The sequence below is a fragment of the Trachurus japonicus genome, unplaced genomic scaffold (assembly GCF_045865225.1).
Source record: "Trachurus japonicus isolate A0001 unplaced genomic scaffold, Traja_1.0 AP030452.1".
Taxonomy (NCBI): Eukaryota; Metazoa; Chordata; class Actinopteri; order Carangiformes; family Carangidae; genus Trachurus; species Trachurus japonicus.
The window spans coordinates 1-8,214 of NW_028220585.1; the positions used below are offsets into that span (position 1 = coordinate 1).

The window sequence follows — 8,214 nt, forward strand, 5'->3', positions numbered from 1 at the left end:
CCCTGCATGGCAGAGTGAGACCCCCACCAGGGGTGTTAAGTGATTCATAACAAACCTAACAACCCCAGTTCAGGGCTGGTGGAGATATAATGGGCTCCTCTGGGATTGGCTGTCTAATCAATACACTGAATAGTGCAGTTCAGTGGGAACTTAGACCATCAACTGTGTCATCTTACATCTGCGTGAAGCCAGAGAATTTCAATTTAACTTTAAAGCTTGTATCCTCACCCCTACTGTATATATTTCCTGGTCATGGATTTTTTTTTTTACTTAAAAAAACAACATCAACAAAAAATCACACTCAGGTGAATCTTCGCCCAGTCAGAAACAAGAAAATGATCTCTTCATGGAGCATGGTCGCCTAAACTGGCTAACAGAGAGGAATTATGTTGAAAGTGAGACAACATTAGGAACCAAGGATTTGGAAAAACAAGGTTGGATTTTCAATGGTGATCTCATTGAAATTAGGGAAAGAAGCAACATGAGATCAAACAAACTGACATGAGATTTCCTGCTAAGCCCCACAAATCTGTGAAAGTAGCACTGAGCCCTCAGCGGGACTACCTGCTGCTGGAAGAAGATCACCGGGTATCAACAATGCTTGGTTTCAGATTAGGCTATGCATGCAGAAACATACAATCTGTATGTGAAAGCTATACCAGCACGGCAGTATTGCTTTTCTCTTCCATTAGCTCCTGTGTTTCAATCATGGGTCACGGGTTCTAATTGTGACTGACGTGTGATTAGCTTTTGATTGATGCACAGCTTTCTGATCTATGTTTAGTAACATTTCTGGCACATACAGTAGTGAACCGCACTTTTATAGATGCAGCAGGTATACTAGGACATTGCGGTTGTTCTTTCATGAGTGACTAAGTACTTCAACACTGGACACCATATGAAAATAATGGTATGAGTCATCACCATTGTAACTTGTTTTAAATGTTATAGTGGACATGTCTTTAGTGGTAGCAAGGGTTGGTTTTGGTTTTGACATGGAAAAAACAAACAAAAACAAGCAAATAAATCATTCTGTTTTGATTGGAAAACTCGAAATACCAGTTGACTACATGAAAAAACTCAATCTCTGCTGAAACTTACAGCATATGATTGCAGCAGGCTCTGTTTGTTTACAGTTTGCTCCATCAGTTAATGTGAACACGGTTACTGTCTCCTCAAAACTCCACAAGCAACTGATGTTTCTGTCTGCTTCAACTTTGGCTCTCTTCTCTAGAGCGGACGCTTCAGTGTCAAATAAATCACTTCATAGATGTCAGGATGTCTCTTTTCATTGCTCCTACATGATACATCAACTTCTCTACCTCAGTCAAGAGGCCATTAATTCTTTGCTGTTTTTTTAACCTAATATCTAATTGAGCATTTCTGTCCAGGTCTCTTTCTACAACAATTGGTAAAGCACTCCACAGTATTTGAAATACAACTGCCCTATAGTAACCTTTTTTTTATATGGTATAACAGTTAATGCTCAAAAACAACACGCATAAAATGTTTTTTCTTATTTATTTCTTAATTTTAAACTATTATTTTTTGGACTTCAAATACAGTAACATCAACATAAGCTAGCACGAATGGTTTGGAATGTAAACAACATTACATGTCTACAATATAACCATGTATGGATTTGTATACACAAGGCAACATATCAAATTGTCCCAATTTCTACTGGGTACAAAAAATGTATTATATTTGCATAATTTTAAAAAGGTACCTGGTTGTCAGTCTGCAAGTCTATTAAAGTAGTTCCCTGCAGTGTGTGAAAATCAACACTGTGGTGATACATCTCTATAGAAAACCTCTACAGAGAGTGCTAGAAAATGGCAGAGAGTGTAAGAAAGGAGGAACAGGCATACCTCTGACAATTAGGTCTGCTGCTGCTGAAACAGTGTCGACTTCAGTGTGTACCATACACACATACTTCCCAGAATGCTTCAGCTGAATGTTCCTTACCATCAGGTCACCTGCAAATCCCTAATGACAGAGACATATCCCTGTTAGCCACTTGGAGAGGAGGAAAAACAAAAAAGTTGCAGAGTTAAAAGGAGAAGTACAGAAAATCCTGGGAAGACATTGAATTTCTTCTCAGTCATATGCTGTTAATCCTTCTTTTTGTAAGGAAAGATGAACAAAAATTACTTGTTTTGAAACTGTTTTTTCTTTGGATCAGTGCTTTGTTTACACTTTATTCTTACAGCTCAGATTAAAAGCTCTAGCAAAAATTGTCATTTCATTCATTTTATTGTTTATTTGTGACGGAGTTCACAAATAATAAAGAGTTCAAAAGCAGAGTTGTTTTCTGCACTTTACAGCCGTGTACACGCACAAACACACACACACACACACACACACACACACACACACACACACACACACACACACACACACACACACACATATGCAGATGATTTTCTAAAGTTTTCTTTGAACATAATACAGCAACTCAGAAATCAGTCCCTTTGTGTAAAAAGTGAAGGCAAGTTACACAGCTGTTGTGATTATTCTCACTGTGCAAATGTCAGTGCTGTAAAGCGACCTAGGTGGGCCTGGTGTGCTCAGTGAGAGGGAGCATAAATCTTGTAATCACAAAAATTTAAGCTCTTTTGTTTAGGGAGGAATTGATTGATTTACTCATACAGTGAGATTAACTCAGAGCAGGATAAATGTCATCGCTGTTTACAGGTTCTCCCTTCTGACACAACACACACATCTCCTGGCATCTCTGAATTAAAGAAGGAGCATGAGATTTTCACACATTGGCTTATAAAGATGAAACCCTAAAACAAGAGTTGCTCCAGCTTTTTCTGCTCTAATACAATTATCCATCCTTTGGCTATAGAGCTTATCCATACAGAGTCGCAAGGAGGAAAGAGCCAATCCCAGCTGACAAACAGTAGGCCGATGGCGGGTTACAGTCACAGGGCTGACATATGGAGACAAACAACCTCACATGCTCACACACATTCAGAGTCACCAGTCAACCTGGTGTATGCCTTTGGATTATGGGAGGAAGCTGGAGAACCCTGGGAGAACCCACACAGGCAAATGCTAACTTCACAGAAAAGCTCTTGGCCTGGGGAATCGAACCCTTAATCTTCTTGCTGTGAGGCGACAGCTAACCACTGCACCACCATGCTGCCCCTCATTCATCAGTTTCAGCTTTGTTTAAAGGAACATTTTGATTTTTTTCTTTTTTTAAATCAACACCCTCATGTCTGTGCTTTCTGAAAGCCTTGTAGAGTTATCTTAGTTTTGCATAAAGACTGCACTCTAGGGGCAATTCAATATTGTTACCACCACTTATATACAGTAGCACAGCAAAGAAGATGTAATAAAATAGTTTGACATCAATATCTGCAGAGTGTGTGTTTAAGGCTGCAGCTATCAGGTTAGCTCTGCCGGGATAAAGACTGAAAACGGGGGATCAGCTACAGTAGCTTAGCTCTGTCTAACAATTAATGTTCACTGATTATCGCTCTTGCATATTATTGCCAGGACAGGCACATTTGTCCTGACACCCCACATGTCAACTCACAGTAACATCAAGACTGTGAGCTTATACAAAACAGTTTGTGCAGGTCCTAAGCTTAAACCACAAACTGTTATTTTCACATCACTTCATCAAGACTGGTCAGTAAACAACTGTTAAAACTAACACTGGTTATGTAGCAGTAGCAAAACTTCATAGCTAACAGGCGAGTGTATTTCAAAAAATGTCAGACCTTCTCTGGTTTTCTGCTAGACCGCAGGGAAGAAATGCAGTCTACAGTATATCACATTTTCATTAATGTTTCCTAAAGCTCCTCTAATCACCATGAAAAGCCACAGAGGGTCTCCTGGTATTACAAGACCTCTTACCATCCAATACAACATTTTAAATCCAGGATTTTTTAAGATTTAGGTGTTTTAGAAGCATTTGGGGAAATTCATTACACAGAGAAATCATCTCCCTGCTTTACCAAAGACCATCAGAGGCATAAACTGGCAATAAAGTGCAGCTCTTAGACCCATCAATACCAGCTATAGCTTTTAAAAACAATGTAGGACATACCCTTGGTACATTTCTTTTTTAACCTAATATCACAAAGAACAATTGTTCATCCACACCACACATACCCCTCCAATCATTTCAAAGTGCTCCTGCCTGCTGAAATCAATGGCTTTGCCGTTGAAAAACCACTTGAAGGTGGGGCTCAGCGACGAATCACTGGACACTTCGCATGGCAGTACGATGCTCTGTCCCACGGTGGCATCCAAACTCAAAGGGGGCACTATGATCCTGGTGGGTTCTGCAGCAGAGGGGGAAAAAAAGGGTAGTTCATTTGTTACTGTATGTAACACTGTATTTTAATAAAATCCAGCCAAATGAAGAAGGTAATAAAGCTTAATTTGCCCAGAATCATGAGATAGACCAGTGTAATTAAGTGACCTTAAATAACTTCACTTAGGCAGCGAATGCCTCCCATAACTCAGTTATGAATAATTAAACACACTGCAATCACGATGTCAACTAGAAAGAAAAAAGGGTTTCTTTCTCTCTCTCTCTGTCTCTCTCTCACTATAATCATAATTATTTTAAAACCCAAATCTGAAAATGCTACGGTAGCTCTTTTTAAATTAAATGTTGGCGAGGAAATATTCTTCACTCACGGCCATAGACAGTGGTGGTTTGTCCCACTCTGCTACATGAACAATAACTCACAGCCGACAAAACCATGGATGACTTATACATCTGTCAAACCGCCAGGAACATAAAACGGCTATATATTTCATTATCAATTTCATGCTTGAGCTGGTATTTCTTTCCTTTAACAAAAGTTTAAACCCTTGGCATAGAAGGTACAGTTGTGGAAACATGTAGAGAGAGAGAGAGAGAAAGAGAGAGAAATACCTTTAACCACCAGTGTTCCTGTGCTGCTGGACGATCCAAAGTGGTTTCTGGCCACACACATGTATCTGCCGCCATCTGATTTGGAGATGTTGGTGATACGCAGAGTCCCATCCTCCATGATAGTCTGTCTGAGGAGAATGACAAAACTGAAACAGCACATCTCTTTTTTTCATCAATTCTTTAATTGAATGAAAAGCAATGATAAAAAATCAAATGAGTACTTCTTAGCTGCAATATGGTCTCATTTCTGAAGCTATTTGAACTTTTTTTCCCCCCAACCATTTATTTTATTTTGAATGAAGCCTTCGGAATCTATTCCAAAAGTCTATTTAGCATGCCTCAGAAGATAACAATTATCTTAGCTGAGGCAGAAGAGATCTGCTGTAGGCTCAGCAGAATATTGACAGCACAAAAGCTTAAATGCACATATTAATTGGATACACAACAGGCCACCAGAGCTGCAGAACAGCGACAGGAAGAGGAGAGAGGCACGAAGGAGAGACAATTTGAATGCGATCTTTACCTGCAGCCTTATCACTCCAAAACATGTGGAGATAGTATCAACGCACTTCAAACCATTCCCGAGAAGCAATAGGATGGAGATATGCATAAAGAGGCATCTAACCTGACAAAATGTCTCACTGGGGAAATAAACTGGGCGTCTGATGAGCGCTTAAAAGACGCGTGACTAAAGTAACAGTTAAACATAGGAACGCTGACCTTTTTGTTGTTCAGGTAGAACAGCGTGTGACTTAATTGCATGTGCAACAGTTACATGATTAAAAATGATTTTCAATTATTAATTGTGCTTTCGATAATAATGGTAATTTAACAAGGCTACCATCTTTGCATTCTGTGCCTCTGTCACTCAGACTTGTTTCAAGTGGCATCACACTTTATCAAGATTCATATAAAATATCAACAATTTGTGTGAACTTTTTTTTTTTTTTAAAGGGACAACAAGGAGTTTTGGAAAGCGAAAGTGTTTTCGTACTACATTTACCATGAGCCTCTGCGCGTATGGTGAAATTATTGTCCCAGCGCAAGACGGACGCCTTGCCAAGAATGTTTTCATTCATCAAGAGTGAAAGTCAGAGGTTCGAAGACGATCAGATACCGTCGTAGTTCCGACCATAAACGGCGATTCGGTGGTGTTATTATCATGACCGAAAGTAAGGAAACGCTGGTCGGCTCGCCCAGCATTTCCACCATTAATTAAAATAACAAAATAACGATAGAGACAAAATGATATATTTATCGAAAATGGAGCCATTAACAAGTGTGGGTAACATAGATTCATCCACATTAATGTGAGACTTTTTTATAACCAAATACAAACTCCTCGTTGTCCCTTTAAGTATATTTTTTGGGGCATTTTCGCCTTTAATGGACAGAACAGTTGAGAGAGACAGGAAATGGGAGGCAGAGAGGGGGGGAATGACACGCAGCATAGGGCTGCTCGATGCGGAATTCGAATCGGGGCCGCCTGCAGTGAGGACTATAGCCTCAACACATTGGGACCAACTGTGCTAAACACCGCCCCATTTGTGTGAACTTTTGTCATGATTACTTTTTGACGTGTTAAATTATGGCTAAAGACTGTTTTGTGTGGTCATTCTGACCTTAAACTTTGACGTTAAACCACCAAAATCGTATCATTTCATCCCTGAATCCAGATTTGAAGAAAATTCCCATACGGTGTTCCTGAGTTACTGGGACGGCAGGATGGACAACACAAAAACATAATGTGTCCATCCCTGGCTTTCGGAGGCAGAAAAATGAAAGCTTTGTAAACCGAAGCCTCTCTTTGTTGTTGCACTAACTCAGCTTGAAATAATTTCTAGTTTCTTATACTTTCTGATACAAAACACTCTATATTCTTTAGTTTTTTTTTAACCCTGAGTGGTGTCTGCAGGTTTTCCTTTCAAGCTGAATGTTGTCCTATAACTGCCACCAATGAAGTAAGGCAGTCTGTATGAGAATGTATTCACAACACTACTTGTTGTTGTTGTTGTACCCTCCTCTTTGTTTCTGAATGCGTTTCACAGCTTAGGTAAGTGTGTCAATGTGATACACCTTGAAAATCTACTTTCATATTCAAAAAAAAAAGTGTAACATCACTTTATTAAGGCAAGTAATAGCCAGTAAGCTGTTGAATAATATTTTCGTATTTTATTGTGTATTAAAATGTCTTGTACGAGTAAAAAGGAAAAGCGGAACTAAAGTGTGGCCACCGTTGCACCGCGGTGTCTAGAGGTGCGGGACCCCTCCCTCTTCCCTCAGACAGAAATCTGGGAAAGAAATGGCGGTTTGCTCCTTCACCTACTCACCTACGTTATTCTGTTTTTGCAGGTTGGTACACGGTAAAAGTTGCACAAGCAGATTCCTCCTTGGGTGTACGGTGGTGTATTATACGTAAAAGAAGTCCGTTGACTAGTTTTGATGTGTGTATCCGTGGTAACGAGCCGCGTTGGTGATCGCGAAAATAAACAAATGTAAACAATGGCGTTAGCGGCCATTTAGCATGTTAGCACAGTGATTGTGTATGTGGGATTCTGTGTGCTGGTGCTGTCGCTCCCTGATACCTTTTATTTCGGCTCCTGGGGCATTCTGACACGTTAGAAAAATATATTTAAGGTTAAATGAAAGCAAATGTACGTTTAATAATTTGAACTGAGGGTTTTTTTCGAAGTTATAATAGTGTCCGGTCTGTGTTTAATGGGACCATAGGTTGAATGATTTTCCCTGTGTATGTGTGTTGTTTCATGTTTTGATTGTAAAGTCACTTGAATATTGATTTAAAAGCCTAAGAAGGTTTAAGGTTTACATTATTACATTAAGATGAGGATGCACTTATTGAGTTAAAAACAAAGATACGCTCATATAGATTAAAACATGATTTACATTTCTGACACAATTGCACTTATAAGGAAGTGATTTATTTTTGTAAAGACAGATTATTTTTGTGAATGTTTGTGAATGAGATGATGGTTGCGGAAATGTAAAGGGTAGATACAACATAATTAATGTGTTTAAAACTGAAACATAACTAATTACTCAGGGGAAGTTTGTTGTTTTATATTGTGCTTTGTGTAATAAATCAGACAGAAATCTGGGAAAGAAATGGCGGTTTGCTCCTTCACCTACTCACCTACGTTATTCTGTTTTTGCAGGTCCAGAGTGAAGGGCGGTGAACCCCAGACAAATTCTTTTGTTACTCCGGTTACATTATCTTATTTGAAACCCGTAACAAACTGTGGGGGCTCAGTCCGGGATCTCTCCTCATCACAACCATCGGAGGAGCAGGT

The 8,214-nt window shown here is 39.4% G+C and overlaps 1 long non-coding RNA gene across 1 annotated transcript; it reads right to left on the minus strand.

Annotated features, from left to right (window-relative positions):
• Nucleotides 1-1,876: 1,876 nt before the first annotated feature.
• Nucleotides 1,877-5,036, minus strand: LOC146960373 (uncharacterized). The gene is made up of 3 exons (XR_015035468.1): nucleotides 4,907-5,036; nucleotides 4,132-4,304; nucleotides 1,877-1,989 (listed from the first exon to the last, which is right to left on the minus strand). It is a non-coding gene; the product is annotated as an uncharacterized LOC146960373 (long non-coding RNA).
• Between the last annotated feature and the right edge of the window lie 3,178 nt (nucleotides 5,037-8,214).